Here is a 23,819-nt window from a genome sequence, read left to right as displayed (position 1 = left end):
CCCATCTCTGGATCTGTAAAGATGTAATCACCTGCTAATGCTCGCATTCCAAGCATTGTCTGGCATCTTTGAATTTGTCTATATATTTGTTTCTGGAACATACCTCTTCATTCACCTGAGGAAGGAGCAGCGCTCCGAAAGCTAGTGACATCGAAACAAACCTGTTGGACTTTAACCTGGTGTTGTAAGACTTCGTACTATTCTGAGTAGATCCAGGAGCACGCACTTAAGTGGACGCAAACAGTGAACATGATTACAGTTCAAAATCAAACCCTACTTTCGAAAAAATTGCAAGAACTAAAGATTCAACTCAGCATTCAGAGTACGGTGATGAGCATTTTTTATTTTATTTCCCAAAGGCCACCCTCCCAGTTTTTAAAAGACTTTGTTAAAGCACACAACACATTTCATTAGTATTTCTTCTCAATTAACGTCCTTTGTGACCAAAGGCAAAGACTGCAGATTAAATCTACCCCACCTTTTTCTCTGCAGCTGCTGTGTACACAGGCCCTGTGTGAGCGGGGTGCAGCTTTGTAACTCAATCCTATCCCCCGCCTGCAGTGCTGAAAAAGTATGATTCAAAGCTCACTTTCAGGAGACAACTGGCCCAGCTCGAATGATAGCCTGTGCCAGAGAATGGGTTCATTGTGGTTATCTGTGCTTCATCAGACCCAGTATTTTTAGAGCCCTGATATTCAGGTCAACTGAATAATTACTGCCTTGGAGGATGAAAAAAAATGATTAGGTGAAACAAAGACTGCTTCATGCTTAACCCTTGAAGAACAGGCAGCATTGATTCACAGAAAAGAACACCTTTCACAATGAGGCGCAAAGAATATGATCTGGAGTTGCGGAGGTGAGGTGGGTATGGGCAGCAGTGAGGTTTGCTGCTGTTAATGAGTCGCATTTGCCTGTTGGTTTAAGCAGCTTGGTGTAGGGTTTCCCTCACAGGACACAAAAGGTTAAGTATCACTTGCTTCAGTTTGTTTTAAAAGAAAAGAAAACAAATGTTAGTATTCTGGGATGTGGCCTACTTCAGTCAATACTCTGCTGCGTAAAAACAAAGCAGGTTATGTATTAGCCTCGCCAGCATCTCCTCACGGTTCCTTCTGTTTAGTCCTTTGCTCCCTTTTGAATTTGCTCACATCATGGGTGGGATTTTCTGCCCCGCACACCCCGTGGCATGTTTTGTGTCAGTGGAGCCAGCCTGCCATTGGCTGGCAGCGGATCTTCTGGTCCTGCCGCTGTCAGTGTTGTTCATACTCTCTGCTTCAAGTTCCCCAGCGGCGCGGGGGGGGGGGGGGGGGGGGGGGGGGGGGGGGGAGTGGGGGGTGGAAATTGCTGTCGGCGGGAAAATCCTTTTGCTTTGCAGGTGCCCACCATGTGGGCAATGTTCCGCTGATTTAGCTTCTGGACCATCAACTCTGAAAATTCTCTTCCATGTTCGAGGTTGGCTGCCAGGTACTATCTGGGCTCCCCCTGAACAGAATACAAGAGAAGCATCAGAACAGAGTAGAGAGTGATTTTCTGGCCCCCTCCCCACCCCCGCTCCCCCCCACACCTAAAGGGCAGCGGAGAAGCGGCTGTTGGACATCCCTGGGAACCTCACTCAGGACTCTCCGAGGTTGTTGCCTGGCCCTTCCGAATCTCCCTTGTCTCTGTCCTCTTCAGCTTCACCCCTTGTGACTGCAGCGGGAGCAGCTGTCCCACAGCAGCACAGCCCTCCAGGCTTTGGGTCTCCAGAGGACGGCTGCCAAGGCCATCCAAGACAACAGGGTAAACTGGTCAGCAGGCTGCCTCCAACCCTGTGTCAGGTGTTGGGAGAAAACCTTGAAGAAGTGGTCAGGATGCAAGATGAAGAAGCTTTGATTCACATATGGTTGCATGGGTGTACTATAATTGTTAATGTAATTACACTTATGTTAATATAATACACTTGCCACTTGCACATTACTGAGGTCTGGTATGGTTTATTTATTTGTGATGTAGTCCTCAGACCTGTGTGGAAGCTCCCCCCCCCCCCCCCCCCCCCCCCACCCCTCCACCGCCCGCACTGACCTCCATCATCTGAGGGACAACCCAAGCTGGGTCCATGTAACCTGGAATCATGCATGGGCAACACAGTGTAGACTCAGGAGGCCGAATGGCCTCCTTCTGCACTGTTGGGATTCTGTGATGTGTATTTGCCAGGGCCTTTGTGAGCCATGTGAAAGAACTCTTCCGTGCATGCTCATCTGTCCCAATGCCCTTGCTTTGTAAGCACCACATGCTGGGAATCCCCTGCAGTTGCCCAGTTGAGCTGATCGGTAACTCCGTCCAGCTCTAATGACCCAACCTCCATACAGCATCTCGAGATCTCCATCACGAGGCTCTTCATCATTGTGAGCGGCCATGATGTTTGTTCCTTCGACGTGCAGACACGACTTTCCAGAGCCAGTGAAGAGGAGACAACCTGTCTGCAAAGCCTCACTAGGCACAATTGCCTTGAAGGATTATGAATGGAAGCGATCTCCTCAGGCTGGCACAGTCAGGGTGCCCGGGTGGCAATGCCAGGGTGTCAGTCTGGCAGTGCCAAGGTGCCCAGTAGCCATGGAGAGTGCCGGGGAACTGTCAGGGTGCCACCCTGCCCTATTACTGATCATCTGGGAGTCTCTTATTGCGACTGGTTCACGTTTGTGTGGACGAGTACTAAATGGCGCCCTGCCGAGGTCTCCCAGGCATGGCCATTTAATCCCGTGTGATGAACGGTTACTGCCTTATCATCATGTAAGGTGATGTCCCCTTTAAGACCGGGCTTGGAACCCTGGGGACTCCGCCTCTGGCTCCGCCCATCTGGGAGCCATACATAAAGGCCTGCCTCATGGTCTGTATAGCAGTCAGCTCTCATCCATAGCTGTAGCATAGTTATTAGTCTAATAAAGCCTTCTTTACAGTTTAATCTCTAAGCGTCATTATTGAGGGTACCTCATCCCGAGCGCCGGGTGAATCGGGGCAGGGTAAATATTCAGAACTGCATCAAACCCAGTGAGGGTGAGATCCAGAACATGCTGTGCGGAGCGAGTCGGGTGACTTGTGTGAGGTTTTGGGCTCACAAGTGATTCACCTGTTGTGCCCGGATCTGCGCCGGGTGCAACGGGGTCACTGATACTTTGTTTGTAAGTCCTGTTTTTGTATATTCAGCTTCCAAATTGTTTTCCTGTTTCTGTGTTAAGTTAACAACAAACAATACTGGTGACCTGAGGGTAATAAATGCCTTTGTATTTATGAGAAATAATCTGCTACTACAGGAAATTTGTACTATGTGCAAACATCACCTTTAAATAAAAGTTGCTTTGTCTGAGACTGGTAAGCACACAAGTCCTAAAATTTCTGCAAGTGGAGGGCCATGAGGGGAGGGTGTGGCTGGATGGCATTGTCATTGGATGAGTAATTTAAAGACCCAGGTGAATGGTCTGGGGACCTGGTTTCATTGCCCACCATGGCAGATGGTGAAATTGCACAAATTTAAGATATGTGTGCACTGCCGGCTAGGCACACGTTTATTGCCCATCACTAAATGTGGTGGATTTACTGCCAGTTCTGCAATTAAAATTCTAATGATGCATAACAAGGGATAGCAAATTGCCTCTGATTTGCCCTCCCAGACTGAGCGCAAAGCAGGCGATACATCTCTGGCCGAAGCAGAGGATTTGGGCCCTTATGTCAGGTGGAATGTAAAGTCTCTTATTGTGTGGTCAGCCTGCATTAACCATACTTGTGCAAGAACTATGATGGGAACAAGTTTGACTTTTTTTAAAGAATGCTGTAATTCTTTTGCAGGTGGCTGAAAATAGCAAACTCCGTAACAGAGTGAAGTGAGTGGTACTGACTATCGAGCTAGCAAGCAATAAAGAGGTGGTTGGTTGCCATTTGGAGATCAGGGGACCCGAAACGCTCCACCATTTGAGTCGCACAATTTAGGTCCAACTGACGTCTGCTCATTTTCTAGCCTTTCCCCTCGGGAATGCTGCAAGAAATCCCAGCAATTATTCAGATGTCCAAATGGTGCTCCAGGTGCTTGGATTCGTTTGAAAGTTTATTATAGAATCACAAAATCGTAGAATCCCTACAGTGCAGAAGGAGGCCATTCGGCCCATCGAGTCAGCATCGGCCCTTGGAAAGAGCACCCTACTTAAGGCCAAGCCAACACCCTATTCCCATAACCCAGTAACCCCACCTACCGTTTGGACATTAAGGAGCAATTTAACATGGCCAATCCACTTAACCTGCACATCTTTGGACTGTGGGGGTGAAACCCGCACAAACACGGGGGGGGCGGAATGTGCAAACTCCACACAGACAATGACCCGGGGGCAGGATCGAACCTAGGCCCTCAGTGCCATGAGGCAGCAGTGCTAACCACTGCGCTATCGAGCCGTCCTTGGCCACGCTAAATTCCTCCTTGATTGGATATAAAAGAATTGGGTACTTCAAATTGAAAAAAAAAGAAAAAGTGACCAAAGTAGACACAATTGTATCTTGCTCAAGCTTGCTACTGATCGAGGCAGTTCACCAATGTTCACCAATATGAAGAAGGAAGGCCCAAATATCTGGGGCGTCATTCTCCGACCCCCCGCCGGGTCGGAGAATGGCCGTTGGCCGCCGTGAATCCTGCCCCCGCCCCCGCCGAAGTCTCCGGTACCGGAGATTGGGCGGGGGCGGGAATCGGGCCGCGCCGGTTGGCGGGACCCCCCGCTCAATTCTCCGGCCCGGATGGGCCGAAGTCCCGCCCAGAAATTGCCTGTCCCGCCGGCGTAAATCAAAACTGGTATTTACCGGCGGGACCAGGCGGCGTGGGCAGGCTCCGGGGTCCTGGGGGGGGCGCGGGGCGATCTGACCCCGGGGGGTGCCCGCACGGTGGCCTGGCCCGCGATCGGGGCCCACCGATCCGCGGGCGTGCCTGTGCCGTGGGGGCACTCTTTCCCTTCCGCCTCCGCCAAAGAGACTCTCCCCACTGCGCATGTGCGGGAAACTGTCGGCGGCCGCTGCCGCTCCCGCGCATGCGCCGCTTTTCCGCGCCAGCTGGCGGGGCAACAAACGCCATTTCCTCCAGCTGGCGGGGCGGAAATCCCTCCGCCGCCGGCCTAGCCCCTCAATGTTGGGGCTCGGCCCCCAAAGATGCGGAGCATTCCGCACCTTTGGGCCGGCGCAATGCCCGTCTGATTGGCGCCGTTTTTGGCGCCAGTCGGCGGACATCGCACCGTTGGGGGAGAATTTCGCCCCTGGTCCCTGAGGAAGACTGGGACACTTTTTATTTTCTTTTTTTTAATAAATTTAGAATACCCAATTCATTTTTTCCAATTAAGGGGCAATTTAGCTTGGCCAATCCACCTAGCCTGCAAATCTTTGGTTCGTGGGTGCGAAATCCACGCAAACATGGGGAGAATGTGCAAACTCCACACAGACAGAGACCCAGAGCCGGGATCGAACCTGGGACCTCGGCGCCGTGAGGCAGCAGGGCTAACCCACTGCGCCACTGTGCTGCCACGAAACCCACGCAGACCTGGGGAGAATGTGCGAACTCCACATGGACAGTGACCCAGGGCCGGGATTTGAACCCGGGTCCTCAACGCCGTAGTCCCAGTGCTATCCACTGCGCCACATGCTGCCCAAGGAAGACTAGGACACTTCAATTAAACTGATAGCAATTATCTCCATTCTACATGCTTGCTCGCTGCATGAATACTGACTGGTAGCATTTTAAAATAGGCAGCAACTCCATCCATGTGTTAACATACCAACACTTCCATGGAAAAATCGCTCTTTTCTTCTGGGATTGGAAGTTGTCAGGATCAACCTATAAAATCAGCTGGAGAGTAGATGGAGAGCTATTAGAACCAATTAGATCATCTGGAATAGGGCATCCGAGACTGTCAGAACCAATCATCATATTTTACTGTCTCTCAGTATTGGCATAAACCTGAGGCAGTGTTGTCTGCGATCAAGGGGTGGCAGAAGAGGCTGGGGCCAGGGGGGAGGATATAAGGAATGGAGATTTGGGGAAATGACCGAGTGTTGGGTTGGGAGCAGGGAGATGAGGGAGTCAGGGCCAGGTTGGGATGGTGTCACGAGGAAGGTCTGTTCCTTCTATGTGAAGTTGGGAGGTCTCTGGCTCTTCCTGGCTTCACGCTCATGTAAGTTACATACTTTCTTGGTCAAAAGGCAATGCCTGTGACTGGTTTCCCTGTCAGTGCAGTTGAGTGATGATCTAACTACCTTAGGGAGGGGAGACCTCAAGCAGGTACTTTATTTACATCGAGAAAGGACCTAATGCCTGCTCCAGTTGTGGATAGTGGACACTTATGTTTCTCCTTTCCCATGGTCACAGATTGGCAGACAAAAGGACAAGAATCTTAAATGAAAGATGCAGATAATTAAAGAGTAATATGGCTAACATGGATTGCTGGAGTGATTTTGCTCTTGGCCCTGGATTAGTGGAAAATAAATTCCTCCCTAAGGAAAGAGGTAATTATATCTGTGGTCCATCTTCAATGGGCCTATTGTGAAAGAATTGTCAGCTGATCCCTTGCTTTGTGGCACCAGTTTCTAGCCCCAGGGTTTTATAAGGATTTATATTGTGGGAAGGGATTGTGAACAGATATAGTCCAGGGCAGATTTGCACCATTTGAAATGTACTGTGTCTCTGCTATTTGCAAGAATCTGTGTTTCTTCAAACTCATTATAATGGGCTGGTTTTAACTTCAGGCTGATGCGCCAGGTGTAGGGACTAACTGGGGCCCCCAGCGCTGCACTCCGTCAGGGAGGCAGCCACCTTATTGGCTGCCTCCACGCTCAGCTTGAGGATGATGCACTGGCTCCCGATCCCACCAGCCCAATCAAGAGGGTCCAGATCCAAAACTGAAATTACACCACCAGTGGCAAAATGCTGGCAAGGCTGGCAGACTATCTCCCAATTGGAGGCTTAGTTATGTTAATTGGTTGCCCGTTTCCATGGAACGAGCAGCTGAATCTATTCCGAGTCTGAGCTGTGAAAGCTCCCTGGCGGCAGGAATGCTTCAAGGTGCTGTGTCTTCATGCCTTACCCTTATTTTCCTGCCTCATTCCCCAAGCCCACCACCATGTACAAGGGAAATTCAGCCCCTGGCTCAAGGTCTCGCCATCATTTCCTGTAGGTCACCTCTTATGCTCTGCACTGAACCATTACAGTGCAGGAGAAGTAGCCTGCGATGTGATAGATCTTTCAGCTGCCTGCAGAGCTTCATTTATAGGCCGCTATGTGAATAGGGGTTACAAATGTATTCTGTTGGTAATCAGACCGGTAACTCATCAAGGTGAGAATGTGTCCATTTTTGCAGTACAGGTATAGGCAGCCTGAAGTTTTAATCAACAGCAACTTGCTTCTTGCTTTTGTAAAGCGCCTTCAACATGATAAAACCTACCAATGCACTTCACAGGAAGGTTATCAGAAAAATCAGTTGCAGTATTTATTAAACTGCAGTGTTTATTAGTATGGAGATGTGTGTATGTGTATGCGTACGTGTGTATGCATGCATGTGTGTGTGATACTATGTGTACATGCGTACGTGTTTATGAATGTGTGTGTATGTGCATGTGGGTGTATATGTGTGTGTATGCATGTTTGCGTGTGCTACTGAAGTTTATGTTCGGGATTACATGCTTTATGAAATAAGTTTATTTTGGAGAGCACAATGGAAAAGGCACCTATTAATTGAATGGGTAAAATTAATGCTGCTTTTCCCTTGTGGCTTCGTGCTCATTCTGAAACCTGCAGCTTCTCTACATGTTGTGGTTCTGAGGGGTATCATCAAAGCCAGACCATTCCAGAGATATCACTGCCCCTTCATACAAAAGGGCAGAGATGTGTTCCCCGAGCTTGGCATTCACGCAGATCCTTTACTAATGCAGGTTCCATACCCTGTTTTATATAGCACTGCAAGACAAGGTGCTCTGATCTGCTGGGGCCTCCTGCTGCAGGGTTGCTCTGAGTGAGTCAGAATTGTTTTCTGTAACTTCCTGCGTTTTGTCACCAAACACTCCCATAGTCAGCCTGAGCAGCCATGTGAGATGCATAAACCAGGCTTAAGAAGCTGAACTATGTGCCCCAATTTTTCAATTCCACTTTCCTGTCTGCCCCCCCATAATCTTTGACTACCTCGCTGATCTAGCTAACTCAGTGTGAAACACATTCAATGACCCAGCTACCATTGTTGTCTGGGGAAGAGAATTCTACAGAATAATGACCCTCTCAGTGGAAAATGTTCTCCTCAGTCTTAAATGAGAGAACACTAATTTTTAAGCAGAACCCCCTGTTTCTAGACTCCCCCGCCCCGCCCCAACAATATGCCAGATACTCTGTACTTTTATACTCGTTTCCTCTTGCAATTAATGCCAACATTCCAATTTGCCTTCCCAATTACTTGATGTACCTGAATACCAACTTTTGTTATCTGTGTGACAGGCCACCCAGATTCCTCTGGACTGCAGAGATTTGTAGTCACTCTTCATTAAAATAATATTCTACTTTTCTATTCTTCCTGCTAAAGTGGATAGGTTCACATTATCTCACATTATACTGGATCTGCACTTTGAGTGCTGTAAGGTACATGGCTATGGACAGGGCTAGAAAGGGCACCAGGGCAAAAGATGGGCCAAATGACCACTTTCTGTACTGTAATTTTTCTATGGTTCAATGGTACTCCATCTGCCAAATTATTGCCCACTCACTTACCAGATCCAAATCCATCTGTAGACTCCAGATGTCCTCATCACAACTTTTAATTAATTGGATTTGTTTATTGTCACGTGTACCGAGGTACAGTGAAAAGTATTTTTCTGCGAGCAGCTCAACAGATCATTAAGTACATGGGAAGAAAAGGGAAGAAAAGAAAATACATAATAGGGCAACATAAGGTACACAATGTAACTACATAAGCACCGGCATCGGATGAAGCAAACAGGGTGTACTGTTAATGAGGTCAGTCCATAAGAGGGTAATTTAGGAGTCTGGTAACATCAGGGAAGAAGCTGTTTTTGAGTCGGTTCGTGCGTGTTCTCAGACTTCTGTATCTCCTGCCCGATGGAAGAAGTTGGAAGAGTGAGTAAGCCGGGTGGGAGGGATCTTTGATTATACTGCCCGCTTTCCCCAGGCAGCGGGAGGTGTAGATGGAGTCAATGGATGGGAGGCAGGTTCGTGTGATGGACTGGGCGGTGTTCACGACTCTCTGAAGTTTCTTGCGGTCCTGGGCCGAGCAGTTGCCATACCAGGCTGTGATGCAGCCCAATAGGATGATTTGAGTCGTATTCTGTCGGTATAGGGCACTGTGCCCATGCCCGCGAATGCCTCCTGGTTGTGGGCGAGGAGCGATTGAAGCTGTGCCCTAGATTCTGCATCCGGGAAGTCTGATGTGCCTTCTGGAGACAGAGCGTGGACCCGCTGCACGAGGTGGAGAACCTTGCATGCCTGTGCACCTAGCAGGGAGTCCTTTGATGATCCGACTATTTAGAAGGACAGTGTGGCCATGTATGTGTTGTGTGTCACCTGGAGCTGGCAGGATCCCATGGCCGGGATAACGTTTCCATTGTAGTCGACCATCTTGCAACGGGATGGCCGAATTGATGGGCTGACCTTCAAGGCGTAGAAGACTGACCATGCTATTAGGTTGGCGGAGGCACCAGTGTCCAGACGGAATGCTATCGGAGATCGGTCCTGTGCCGAGCAGCTGCCATACCAGGCTGTGATGCAGCCAGATAGGATGCTTTCTATGGTGCATTTGTAAAAGTTGGTAAGGGTTAATGTGGACATGCCGAATTTCCTTAGTTTCCTGAGGAAGTATAGGTGCTGTTGTGCTTTCTTGGTGGTAGCGCCGACTTGGGTGGACCAGGACAGATTTTTGGAGATGTGCACTCCTAGGAATTTGAAACTGCTAACCATCTCCACCTTGGCCCTGTTGATGCTGACAGGGGTGTGTACAGTACGTTGCTTACTCTCCTCCGTATCTTTGTGCCATCAGCAAATTTAGGTACCGTATCTTAAGCCACTTTATTCAAGTCATTGATATAAATTGTAAATAGTTGAGGCCCCAGCACTGATCTCTGTGGCACTCCACTCGTCACATCTTTCCAACTCAGAAAATACCCTTTTAAACCATGAGCACGGTATGTAGTAACCTTTAATGTGGCACCTTGTCAATCTACGTCCAACATATCCATAGGTTCCCCTTTATTCAGATTGCTTGATATTTCCTTGAATAAATCAGTCAAACATGATTTTCCTTTCACAACCAGCAAATACAGGGATGATAGGGGAACAGGACTTCATGCAAAAGTAAGATACGGGCAAGGGTTTTGGATGACCTTACGTTTACAGATGATAGAATTTGGGAAACAAGCCAGGCTTGTGTTGGAATAGCCAAGCCATAAAGGTAATAATGATATGTCTGGGGGTTTCAGCAACAGATGAGTCGAGACAGGGTGAAGTTGAGCAATATTATGGAGGTGAAAATAGATGGCCTTAGTAATGTAATGGAAATATGGTCAGAAGTCAAGTGTGACACCAAGATTGTAAACCTGACCTGATTCAGTCTCAGATTAAGACCAGTTGGAGGGATGGAGTCAGCAGCTAGGGAACAGAGTTTGAGCAGGGACCAAAACAATGGGCGTGAGTGATTCTGGCTTTGAGAGAACAACCAGGTGAGAGCAGCCCCAACCAGCTGCCTGACAGTGGAGAAGCATTAATGGAAGATGATGTGGTCAACTGTAAGATAGACTGCAGACAATCCAAGAAGCATGAGGAGGGATAATTTACCATTGCCACAGTCACTTTGATAAGAGCCATTTTGCCATTATGGCAGGGGTGGAAACCTGATTGGAGGGATACAAACATGGAATTCTGGGAAAGATGGGAACAGATTTGGAAGGTGATGGCACATTCAAGTACTTCAGAGAGTAAAAGCGGGTTGGAGATGAGGCAGTAGTTTGCAGGGACAGTAGGTGCAAAGGTTGCCTTTTTGAGGGGAGAGGAGAGACGGGATAACATCAGAGGAGAGAAAACCTTTTGCAATATCAGTTAACGTCAGGAACAGGAGGGGAAGTTGAGCGACCAGCAATTTAGTGGGAATAGGATTGAGAAAGAAAGGTGGGTCTCATGGACAAGATAAGCTTGGGGAGGGTATGAGGGGAGATGGGAGAGAGACTAGGCATATGCAGCAGTAAACATTGGAGGAAGAAAACACATTTGATTGTGTAATGACTGTCTGCCTGGAGTTTGCACATTCTCCCCGTGTCTGTGAGTGTCTCACCCCACAACCCAAAGATGTGCAGGGTAGGTGGATTGGCCACGCCAAATTGCCCCTTAATTGGAAAAGAAAGAATTGGGTAGTCTAAAAAAAAATTTAAAAGATTGTGTAATGAAGATTTTTGACATTAATAATCTGGGAAAGTTGGGATATTAATGGCCTGGAGATAAACATTGCCGTCAGGTTTCCATGCTCACATTCAATGAATATTTGGGTGTATGTATGGATTGCAACATTCCAAAAGAGGTGCACCTGGAAACATAACGTTATGTGTCTAAGATGAGATGGAACAGTGCTCAGGGCTTAAATGGAAAGTTTCCTTCGGTTCAACCTTGCAAAAATTGAATTTGAATTAAACTGAAAAGCACGCAGTTTGAAACAGTTCCAACATTTCATTGACATTGGAGTGCTACAATGTAAATGAGGTGTTACCATCGCCCGAGGTAGCTCCAAATTTCAACGAGTCTTTTGTTCCGAAACCACTGAGGACACAAATATAAGCAGCTGCATAAACATTAACGGTAGTTGTAAATAAAAAGAGCAATGCTGCTTTCATATTGATGGAGTGTAGCAGTCTTGTCGTTAGACTGGAGAACGTCCGCAGCCACAAAATGGAAAGTCCCAACCATGATTCTTGCACAGCTCTGCATACAGAATTATTGTTTTCGCAACCAATTCTTATCCCTTTCCTTCCCATCTTGAAGAAACTACTGGAGGATTTGAACAAAATTATGTGCATGTGCTAAGCAATGGAGGGTAAAACCTAATGTGGTCAAGTTTACATATTGCATTTAATTTTGTCTTTGATACACATTCTGGGCCTCATTGAAGTACAAGAGTGTTGTGGTGGCAACTGATCTGTACACTCGGACTTTTATTGTTGTCAACACTTGTTGCTGCAGTTTCTAGAAGGCTTATCTGGGGCAGCTGGTCCATAAGACTTAGGAGCAGAATTTGGCCATAAGGCGCATCGAGTCTGCTCTTCAGTATTGAACCTCCATAAATGGCAGCATTTTCTGAGAGGTGGCTGCCAAGGTATGGGAAGTGCTGTACATATTTTAGAATTGCTCTTTCTACAGATAGGGGAGGTGGGCTATTTGGCTGACCAGGTGTGGGTTGATATATCAATTGTTCAGAATGGTGACAACATGTCCATCAAGCTGTCTCACACTTTGAGTCACAGCGTCTTAATGATGAGGCATAGAGGTGGCAGAGAGGAAAGGAGAGGAAGCAAATCCTGCACTCCAGATCCAACCATCTCATGGGATGCCCTGCCCCATGTGCCCAAGCTTCTGTGGATCGAGAGTTGGCCTCTTGAGTCACATGAAGATCCAAGGTGGAGACTCGTGACCCTGAGTATATGTCATCCTCGAATCAAGGGGCAACAACGACGATAATAGTATTTAAATAGGAAAAATAGGGGACATGCAAGGACCATGTGTGGTGTTGAAATAGCTGCAGATGAAGCTGAAAGAGAGCCAGGAAGTTGTAAAAGGTGTAATCTGAATGGAAGCTCATTTGTTCTTCCTTCATGCAAGTTGCAGTTTCCTTGATAAAAAGGAACAGTGAAATGTACATGAACTGGTTAATAGAAGCTATATGAATTCCTTGCAAGCCTAGATTCCTCTGACTGTCAAGGTGCCATACATTGATCAATTTGAGACACTCTTCCACTTGTTTAATCAATTTCAACCTTCACATTTTCAGTCGCAAAGTTTTAAAAAAGTACAAATAATAGTTCCATGTCACGAACTGACCTTCTAAATGGCTCTCTTCCTAAACTTAGAATTTTCAGTAGGTTACCTTTGCTAAAAAGATCGTGCCTGTGAGCCAGAAGCTCTGGGTTCATGTCCCACCCCAGGATAAGGAAGGCATGTTTGTAATGCGGGCAAACAGGTTGAGTGTCACTCTACAAATTCCTTCCTACACACCAATGACTGGATTTTGGATTTTGTTTATTGTCACATGTACCGAGGTACAGTGAAAAGTATTTTTCTGCGAGCAGCTCAACAGATCATTAAGTACATGAGAAGAAAAGAAAAGAAAATACATAATAGGGCAACACAAGGTACACAATGTAACTACATAAACACCGGCATCGGGTGAAGCATACAGGGTGTAGTGTTAATCAGGTCAGTCCAGAAGAGGGTGGTTTAGGAGTCTGGTAACAGTGGGGAAGAAGCTGTTTTTGAGTCTGTTCGTGCATGTTCTCAGACTTTTGTATCTCCTGCCCGAGTGAAGAAGTTGGAAGAGTGAGTAAGCCGGGTGGGAGGGGTTTTTGATTATGCTGCCCGCTTTCCCCAGGCAGCAGGAGGTGTTAATAGAGTCAATGGATGGGAGGCAGGTTTGTGTGATGGACTGGGCTGTGTTCATGACTGTCTGAAGTTTCTTGCGGTCTTGGGCCGACGACTAACAATAAGAACGGGCGAGACGCCTGGTCAGCCGTGCTTGATGTGGAATGGTGCCCTTCAAGCTATAAGCCTCTGTGACAGACTAATGACTTGCGATGGGAAAAGATGAAAAATCTGCCTTGTGCACCACTTCGTGTGCGAAGCCACAACAACCTTTGCAAAAAAGCACTGATACGTTGAATCAGTGAATGCATCTCTCACACCACGTTCCCCCCAACCCATGTACACCCCGTACTCCAACCTAATATGAAACAGCTTCATAAATACTGAAAACCAAGGGGGCGATTCTCCAAAATGGAGACAAAGTGTTCGCGCCATCGTGAATGCCGTCGCACTTAACAACGGCATGAAACAGGCACGGGGATGACCGATTTTGTCCCCCACAGGGGGCCAGCATGGCGCTGGAGCGGTTCACGCCGCTCCAGCCTCCCTTCCTGGTGCCAAATGGACGCCGCGCCAACCTGCGCATGCACAGTTGGGCCGCGCCAACCTGTGCATGCGCGGGGGACTTCTTCAGCGCGCCGGCCCCTAAGCAACATGGTGTGGGGATTCAGGGGCCGGCCGCGCAACAATGTAGGCCCGGGGGAGACGCCGGCCCGCCGATCGGTGGGCCCCGATCGCGGGCCAGACCCCATCGGAGGCCCCCGCCCCAGTGAAGGAGCGCTTTTCCCCGCACCACAGGCCGCCCCCCCCGACCCTTCGCGCAGAGTTCTCACTGGCAGCGACCAGGGGTGTACGGCACCAGTGGGACTCTGTCGTATCCGCGTGGCCGCTCGGCCCATCCAGGCCAGACAATCGGCGGCCCATACAGCGGCCAGCGCTGCATCAAACGCGCTGGTGCAAATGGCGCCGATTCTCCCCATCTCGGAGAACCGCGCGCCGGCATCGTGGTGCGGTTGCAGCGATTCTCCGGCGCGGGGCTCGGAGAATCGCCCCCCAAAAGTTACACTAAAAATAATAATAATCTTTATTGTCACAAGTAGGTTTACATTAACACTGCAATGGAGTTACTGTGAAAAGCCCCTCGTCCCCACATTCTGGTGCCTGTTTGGGTACACAGAGGGAGAATTCAGAATGTCCAATTCACCTAACAGCACGTCTTTCGAGACCTGCTGGAGGAAACCGGAGCACCCAGAGGAAACCCACGCAGACACGGGGAGAACGTGCAGACTCTGCACAGACAGTCACCCAAGCTGGGAATCAAATCTGGGACCCAGGCGCTGTGAAGCACCATACTAACCACTGAATATAAGCTTATGATGACTTGAAATCTGAAGTGCAGCAGAACTTGTATTTCGTGTAACTTATGCTCCCCCGTAGGTATTCACAACATTTCACCACTTGAGCAAAACAATTATCCACAGCTCCTGTCATAACTTGTGCTCGCACAATTGGCTCTGTCCTGTTCCCTGACCTTTGCCTCAGGCTGAATTAGACTGTTTACAACCTTAGCATCCGATTTAACCACAAACTAAGCTTCTAAACTCATATCCCCTCCCTGGTACCCTGGTTAACATTTATTCCTCAAGCAATATCACTAAATAAAAGCAGATTATCCTGTCCTCCCTAACTCCAGTTCTTTTAAAATTCTGCTACCAATATCCTTTCCCACTCCAAGTCCCACTTACTCATCAATTCTTTGATGACGCATGCTTTAACTCCAGGTCCCTAATGCTTCAAATTTAAAATTCCCATCCTTGTGCTTAGAATTCTTCGGTGACCAATCCCAATCTCTATATCTGTAACATATACCCTCTTCTCTAACTCTTCTTTCCTCTGGTTTGTGTCTTCCCTCCTTTCAGTAATATTCTGTGCGTGCACAGACTATTAGACGTCCAGCAACTACGTGACTTCCTCGGCAAGTGGTATGGCCAGGCTTTCTCCAAGCCCGGGTTTACAAATCCTGAGTTCAACAGAAGGCCTTAGAATCATAAAATCCCTGCAGATTAGAAGGAGGCCATTCAGCCCATCAGGTCTCCACCAACCCTCTGAAAGAGCACCCTAAAAGGCTCCCACCCTCTCCCTGCAACCTCGTAACCACACTTAACCTGCACATCCCTGGACACTAAGGGCAATTTATCATGGCCAATCCACCTACCCTGCACATCTTCGGACTGTGGGAGGAAACCAGAGCACCAGAGGAAACCCACGCAGACAAGGGGGGAACATGGAAACTCCAGACAGACAGTCACCCAAGGCCAGAATTGAACCTGGGACCCCGGTGCTGTGAGGCAGCAGTGCTAACCATCGTGCCGCTCCATCTTTGCAGGCACTTTTGTAGACCATTCCAGGAGAGGGATTAACAACCCAATATTCATAAATGTAAACTGAGTGAACGTTTATGTGAGACGTGTGCCTCAGGAACAGAACGTTAGTTTGTCAACCCCGTGCTCCCTCCAGTTGCCTCTTTTAGGTCGAGGTGCTAAAAATGTGTTTCACAGAGTTAACCACATCTCCCCTTTCCCCCACACCCTCCCAACAGCACTCAACACTCGGTTGATTGTAACTATTTCGATTTGGTGGTCACTTATGCTTACAGGTTTTATGGGCACTAGAAAGACATTCCAGTTTGCTGATAAAAAAAACTGTCTTTTATCTTTACAGCGATTTAATCGTTGTCAGTTCGATGTTATTAGTGGGTAAAAATAAATCTGCTGAATGACAACGTTGTAGTATGGGTTGTTGCTTGATGTTCACTGGCAGCAGAATGAAACTTCCATTTGTGACATTTACAAGCTGCCTCTAAATGCTGGCTCCTGCACTTCATTCCGAGACTGCGGCTGAATTCAGCCCAAACGGAAAAAAAAAAGCTCATCCCCTTTCATTTAATTCTCGCACCTCATATTAATATTGGGTAACCAATCAAGTGGAAACTTAAAGAAAGAATAAATAAATGAAAGATAGAAATGTCCGAATGCAAAAAATTGAAATATTCTGCAGCTATCATATTTTATATTCAGCCTCCAAGGCGGGGGACTTAAATATGAGTACAAAATCAATCATTAATAGGGCTTCATTTTGAGAAAGCAACTTATTTACTTTAATCCCCTTCATGTTCCAATTTTCTCCTCTCCTCTCCTAAAGCGTTTGACTCATATTTAATGGAGTAATAGCAGCCTTCCCATAACTTTCCCTAGCTGTCATTTATTGAGTCCAGGCTGTGTGCAGTATTTTCCCAATGGGCTGCAGGATCTGTACACCATGTGCAAATGGGGATTAGAAGTTTGCACTATGGCGGGAATAGTCACTCGACTGTGATTTTTCCATGGAATGGCTAATTAGTGGTCAGAAGGTCGGTTCACCGTCCTATTATACTCCTTGCTGAGTTGGTCCAAGATGAATGGTTTCATACGTAAAGATCAGAAACTCAGTAGGACTAACAGAGCACGGGGAGCTGACATCCCTCTTCCCTCATGCACTAATCTCTTTGTTAAATTAGATGTAATTGTGTCAATTTGGGATGTGGAGCTAAGAGAAAATTGTAAAATGACCTTATGAATAACCAGGACGCTTGAATTGTTTTCTTGTGATTTATATTGAGTAACACATGAGTCTACATTTGTTTAATAAGAAAAGAAGATCAACAGCCTTGAGGCATCTTCTAAAGTCTGTCAATACAGATTCTAAGTTACAGAACCGGCTGTGAGTGGACTCATACTGCAGTGGGCTGGTGAATAACTGAGTGCTGTCACTGGTGATGACGCCCAGAAGTTCAAACTTAGATAACTCCATAAACTGTGACCGGCTTTTGATCTAGGGACACTGGTGACGTGCAGCGAAAGGGCCTTTATCAACCAGAAGCTTCTCCAAAAAGTCAGCCCTGTTACAGAATACCAAAATTATCCAGCAATTTTGTTTTGCTGTAAACATTGGGCGCTCAATTGTATAGCCCCCAAAAACGAGAGCGGCATTGGGGATTTATAAATAACTCATGTCCGTTCATTGCAACACCGGCAGGAAGTCAACGTCATGCTGCAACCACACTTGATTTCCATGTGCAGCCCGAGCTGACTGCACTGTTGATTAGCTACAAACATCATAGAGGGAGGCTGTGGCGCAGTGGGATTGTCACTGGACTAATAAACCAGAGACCCCGGGCGATGCTCTGTGGACCCGGGTTCGCTTCCTGCCATTTGAGATGGTGACATTTGGCAGCAAGCTAATTTCTTTCTGCAACTACGCTTGATTACCTTGTGCAGCCCATGCTAGTTGCACTGTCAATTAGCTACACACATCAGCCTATCAGCAGAGGAATCCAAAATCATAACTCCATAAAGTGGGCCTGCAGCTCCGAAAAGGGAGGTGTATCGTGGTTAGAATAGCTACTGGCAGTCATATAAGTTATGTATCTGATCGAGGATACAGTGAAGAATAGTGCAACATCCGAGCTACTGGAAGCCTTGGTGGAAGAGGTGAAAAGAAGGAAAGATGCCCTTTATCTGTCGGGGGTCAGAAGGCCCTCCAGGCAGATGCGCAAAAAGGCTGGGGGAACAGATAGCCATGCAGGTCAATGCCAAGAAGTCATGTTCCGAGAATCTGTTCAATGACCTTCCGTGAGTGGTCAAGGTCAGAGAACACATCTTCAAATGCCAAATCCGACCAACTACACCAGAAGCCTCAGCCACTGCCCAAATCTCTACACTGCCGTCACTCACCTGCCACACTCTCTATCAACAGGTCTCATAGGCCTCACATATGGCCTCAACGTTCACACCCGCATCTCACAATTTGCACACACTGCCAACTATTCAGCCACAATAGCAAAATCACCTGAGGCTATTGTATCACACTTTGTCTTGCAGGAGGAAGTGCCACACAACTGGAGGCAAGAGGAACGAACTAGAGAGATAGAGGTGAGTCTCTATGTTCCTACCGTCAGGAAGGAGATGGTGCTGGCCCTTATTAAAAGGGTCACTGCTGAGGACATGGCCAGCAACAGGGTTGAATCCATTGAAGATGACACTCTCCTCTTACCTAATCGTCTTTCTCACATCACACATACCCTTCATTCCACAATATCTTCTGGTTTACAGTTCCTGATGGCAGGAGCATGCGCCTCTAACTTCCGTCCCTGACCTCAACACAACCTGTAAGGGTCCTTCCTGTTGATTCCCTTATTTCTCCTTTCTTTGTTTTTGCCTTTATCATTTTTGATCCATGGATGCTCAATGGACATGTATCTTTAAGTCAAGCAGCAGAGGAATTACAGAAGTTGCAACATTGTATGCGGTGCTGCCAGCTTTGTACAGAAAGGCTCAGACTTCTCGGCATCCGAAAGATGGCGGTAACTCAGTTCGATTGATTGGCTGGTGGCAAATGAATTGGCCAAAAGGCCGTATACTGCCCGGTGACAGGTGGTGATTGGATCCTGCCTGAGTGGAATGATTTCCAGAGACCTAAGGAAAGGCGAGTTGAATTCTGGACACTCAGGGGAAGGACCTGCTCTTCTTCTCTCCCTCTCTTCTGCTCTCCTTTGCCAAATTGCACAGCCTGCAGCCAGGCCTTCTAGTCCAATAGTTGTTCAATGTCACCACCCAAGATCTGCAGTCACTTCCACTGAAAGTCAGCAGCCTTCCATCAACTATACTACAGACCCTGGGATTAACACTGATAGGAGCAATAGACAGACAAAGGTTCATGAAGACAAGAGAATGCACTAGGGTGATGAGTTGATATTTGTATGTAATATGATTTAGGTTCATCTAAGTTCTAAACCATAAATTTGGTTTAGAATGTTCATTTTACGGTGACCTTTATTTTTGTTTTGTGGGCAAGTCGTGACAGAGAGTGGCAGGGATACGTTAGGTGTGGGACTGAATGAAGAATCGGGGTTGTTGTTACAGGTATCGTGCTGAGGTGAGTTCTTCATGGATACCTTGAGAAGAATGGGGTTGCCGATTTGCCTTCTTCCTCCTCAGTCCCCTGCGCTGCTCGCTGAATAGCTGATGCTGAGGGCGGTATCAAATGATGCTGAGATTCATAGAATCTGCAGTGCAGAAGGGGGTCATTCGGCCCGCTGAGTCTGCACTGGCCCTTGGAACGAGCGCCCTAATTAAGATTATGCAGCATGCAGAAGACCACCATGAATCCTGACACTTACAGTGCTGCATACTGCAGAGCTCCTCCAGACCAGTCCAGGCAGTGGAATAAGAGCAACTGCAACCTCCCCACCCCCCCAACACACACACACCATCCCCCCCTCCGTGATTTTCTACCACATTTAGCATGTGTTTCACTGTATGTATACTGTCCATATGTGTGTATGTTGTGAATGGAGTCATCAACCATATGGTCAGTGGATAGCCTTTGCTGCCCAGTAGATATCCTTTAGTTTGCTGTGGTGACTCAAAAGTGGCTGGACAGCTGCAGAATGAAGGCTGCTCCGCTCCTCATCATCTATTGCCATTCACCTCAGGATCTGCCTCACTGCCTCACACGATTAGGGCGATTGAAACCTGTGGAGCTGTACTGAACAGGAAATTGGCACCTTCAGGAGATAGCGCGCGGTGCTTGGAAAGAGAAAATTGGTAAAAAGAACTTAATTTTGCATTAAGCCTGCAAGTATCGAGTGGCTTTAGCACTGAGTCTGAAAGAGTTTATTTATTTCTTAACATGCCTTATAGGCTGGCTTGTAAATTCTGAAAGCTTGTTTATGCTAGCTCCTAATACCCCTCGGTTGTGTTAAAGTCTGCAGGAGCTTTATTATTGAGTCCGCAGGGCCAAATACAGGCTGAATTGAAGCCTGTGAAATGTCACTTGGCATGTGAAAATAAACACATTTCAAGTCTGTTAGGCTAATAAGAGCCGTTGGTGGGACACATAATGGAAGTCAGGCCGTCCAGGATAATATATTACCAGAGGGGAATTGTGCAGTTAATTCCTTGTTCCTGTTGTCTTCAGCCATCCCCTAAATCCTGGCATTTAGAGACCCCATCGGGAATGCCGCAGCCAATTGGGCCCAGCATCACCCAGGTGCGAGTAAATCTCACAATGAGCAGAGACCAGCACTGCGTTAGGTTGAATCATACGGATTTCGATATATTATCAGTACAGTTGGATGTGTTAGTACATGCATGGGTCCCCATCAGAATATCAGATCAGTGAGCACTGTGCCAGCTTTTCATGTATGGCTGCTGGGGATAATTGCTTCACAAAACACAGCTTACACTTGTGTGAACAGGTTTTTGAAATGCAGTGATATTCCGTCCCTCGAATAGGTCAGCACAGCAAGAGGTTACACTCAAGAAACAACAAAGTGCAAAGAGATCCACGGTATGAAGTGGGGTAACTTAAATATGCAGTTAGGAAAAGGCTACTCCCTATGCAACTTATGTCGGAGTTCAATTCTGCATGCCCCTAATGGCTCAATTAACTGATACACTGCCAAACCGTAACCCTAATGAACTTCACAAATTGAGAAGGCCCCGGCCTTGGCTCGTCCTTCGGGCTGAGATGTGAAGTCAGGAATCTAACCATGTCGTAAGAGCACAGGGAATGTAAAATAATAAACACAGCAAAAGCTGGAAAGACTCAGCAGGTCTGGCAACAACGGCGAGGAGAAAAATTGACTTCATGTTTCAGGACTGTGACCTTTCATCGGGACTCACTGAGCATGTAAGGGTTCTGCTTGTGACCACTGAGAAACTGCATGTGCACAGCAGCTCTTGCACATGACAAGCTGGAGCTGGAGCCACCCAGCCGGATAACCACAGGAACTGACTCATCACACATAATCATGTATGGTCTGCATTGAAGTAATGTTTGTATTCTTCATCAGAATTCAGCAGGGAATGATCTCTGTGATCATTTATATCGTGATTTAGCCAATTAATTCCTTTCTGCTGTTTTAAAACATTTTTTCCCCCCGAATTGCCCATTGCAGCACGGGCAATATGTCTGAAGTTAAATTTGGAACATTTCAAAATTGGACTGAAGATGCAGTTCTGTGCGCCCACATAAGGAGCATCTGGAGGAAAGCACAGATCACACTAGGACCCAGGGGAACCTAAATTCGCAATGCCGTCAGAACTCTTGAGACTGCTTTATGAGTGGGAGTGCCATTGATGACAGAAGAACATGGCTGCAGGCAATCCCTTGAGGTTAAAAAACCCCACATATAAGCAAATTGTACATGTGCTTTCACGTTTAACACTTTTGTAAAGCAGATTACTTCTCTTCAGTTCCAAAAAAGAGTCATATTGGACCCGAAACATTAACTCTGTGTCTCTCCCTCCACAGATGCTGCCAGAGTTGGTGAGTTTTTCCAGCATTTTCTGATTTTTATTTCAGTGGTGGGATTCTCTCATTTTGAGACAAAATGCCCGTTCTGGGGGCAGGAACGTTGAGTGTTTCCCACTGTGGATGCTGGCGGGAAAACACACCAAATCTGGCCCTGACTTCATTAATTATGCACTTGGGTATTTTACGCCATATTCAGTGGCGGGGCAGGCCTGGATGGCATCTAGTCTGCCATTGTGTCCGGGTGCCATATTGAAAAGGTGCACAACATCCCTGGCCCACTATTGAAGAAAAGAAGAGGGCCTCCTGAAAATGAAGATAGATGTCCAGGAGCACTATGAGACCAGAAAATGGATTTCCTGAGAAATGGATCTTCAGGAACATAGAACATAGAACATAGAACATAGAAAATACAGCACAGAACAGGCCTTTCAGCCCACGATGTTGTGCCGAACTTTAGTCCTAGATTAAGAACAAATTAATCTACACCCCATCATTCTACCGTAATCCATGTACCTATCCAATAGCCGCTTGAATGTCCCTAATGTTTCCGACTCAACTACTTCCACAGGCAGTGCATTCCATGCCCCCACTACTCTCTGGGTAAAGAACCTACCTCTGACATCCCCCCTATATCTTCCACTATTCACCTTAAATTTATGTCCCCTTGTAATGGTTTGTTCTACCCGGCGAAAAAGTCTCTGACTGTCTAAAACCGAAAGAAGTCAGAGAATGGTGGTGGATGGCAAATATTCAGCTTGGAGCCCAGTTACCATTGGTGTACCGCAGGGATCAGTTCTGGGTCCTCTGGCTGTTTGTGATTTTCATTAATGACTTGGATGAGGGAGTTGAAGGGTGGGTCAGTAAATTTGGAGACGATACGAAGATTGGTGGAGTTGTGGATAGTGAGGAGGGCTGTTGTCGGCTGCAAAGAGACATAGATAGGATGCAGAGCTGGGCTGAGAAGTGGCAGATGGAGCTTAACCCTGAAAAGTGTGAGGTTGTCCATTTTGGAAGTACAAATATGAATGTGGAATACAGGATTTAACGGCAGGGTTCTTGGCAATGTGGAGGAGCAGAGAGATCTTGGGGTCTATGTTCATAGATCTTTGAAAGTTGCCACTCAAGTGGATAGAGCTGTGACATTCCAAGGCTGGTTGATTGTCTTCTGCCTCCAGGACATGGAGATTCGGTCTTGCGGGTGGGTGGGGCGGGGGGGGGGGGGGGTGGCGGGGGGGCCAGGTGCACGTGAATCGGGCCTTCATCTGCATCCCATCAATGGATGCAAATAATGTTCATGCTGGCCTCTGACGGGTTTTCCGATCCGCCGCGGCGGGCACCAGCGGAAGATCCTGCTGCAAACTCACAGCAGCATGAAACCGATTTCATGGGTCTCCCACCATATTGACCACCCCCACAAAGCCATCGAACCCACCAGCGGGGGCTTGGGAGAATTCCACCCCAGATCTCCAGCATGCGCAATATTTTGCTTTTATATTATATTGTAATTCAGATTATGGCTCAGCTATGTCCATGAAGTTGGACTCTTTGCTAAATTTGGTTCCCTTTGAAATGAAAAATGAAAATGAATTTACCCTAATTGAACAGGACACCCAAGATGGTTGTCATGATCCAAACAATAGAAGTGCTGAATGTGAATATGTTTACGAACACAGCCTATTGATGGCACAAGCGCTGCTGAAGAAAACCATTTGATGATTTTTTTTTATTCGTCCATGGGACGTGGGTGTCGCAGGCCGGGCCAGCATTTATTGTCCACCCCCAATTGCCCTTGAGGGGGCAGTTAAGAATCAACCATATTGCTGTGGGTCTGGAGTGTAGGCAGGTAAGGATG

General features: G+C 47.3%; 1 long non-coding RNA gene across 1 annotated transcript in view; it reads right to left on the bottom strand.

The window, feature by feature from the left end:
* Positions 1–282: 282 nt before the first annotated feature.
* LOC140407245 (uncharacterized) overlaps positions 283–23,819 on the bottom strand; it is a 90,949-nt gene continuing 67,412 nt past the window's right edge. The window contains exon 3 of the long non-coding RNA XR_011939760.1: positions 283–1,479. This is a non-coding gene — a long non-coding RNA (uncharacterized lncRNA). The remainder of the gene's footprint in view (positions 1,480–23,819) is intronic.

Source organism: Scyliorhinus torazame, chromosome 1 (assembly GCF_047496885.1).
Source record: "Scyliorhinus torazame isolate Kashiwa2021f chromosome 1, sScyTor2.1, whole genome shotgun sequence".
NCBI lineage: Eukaryota > Metazoa > Chordata > Chondrichthyes > Carcharhiniformes > Scyliorhinidae > Scyliorhinus > Scyliorhinus torazame.
This window is presented reverse-complemented; position numbering and strand designations above follow the sequence as displayed.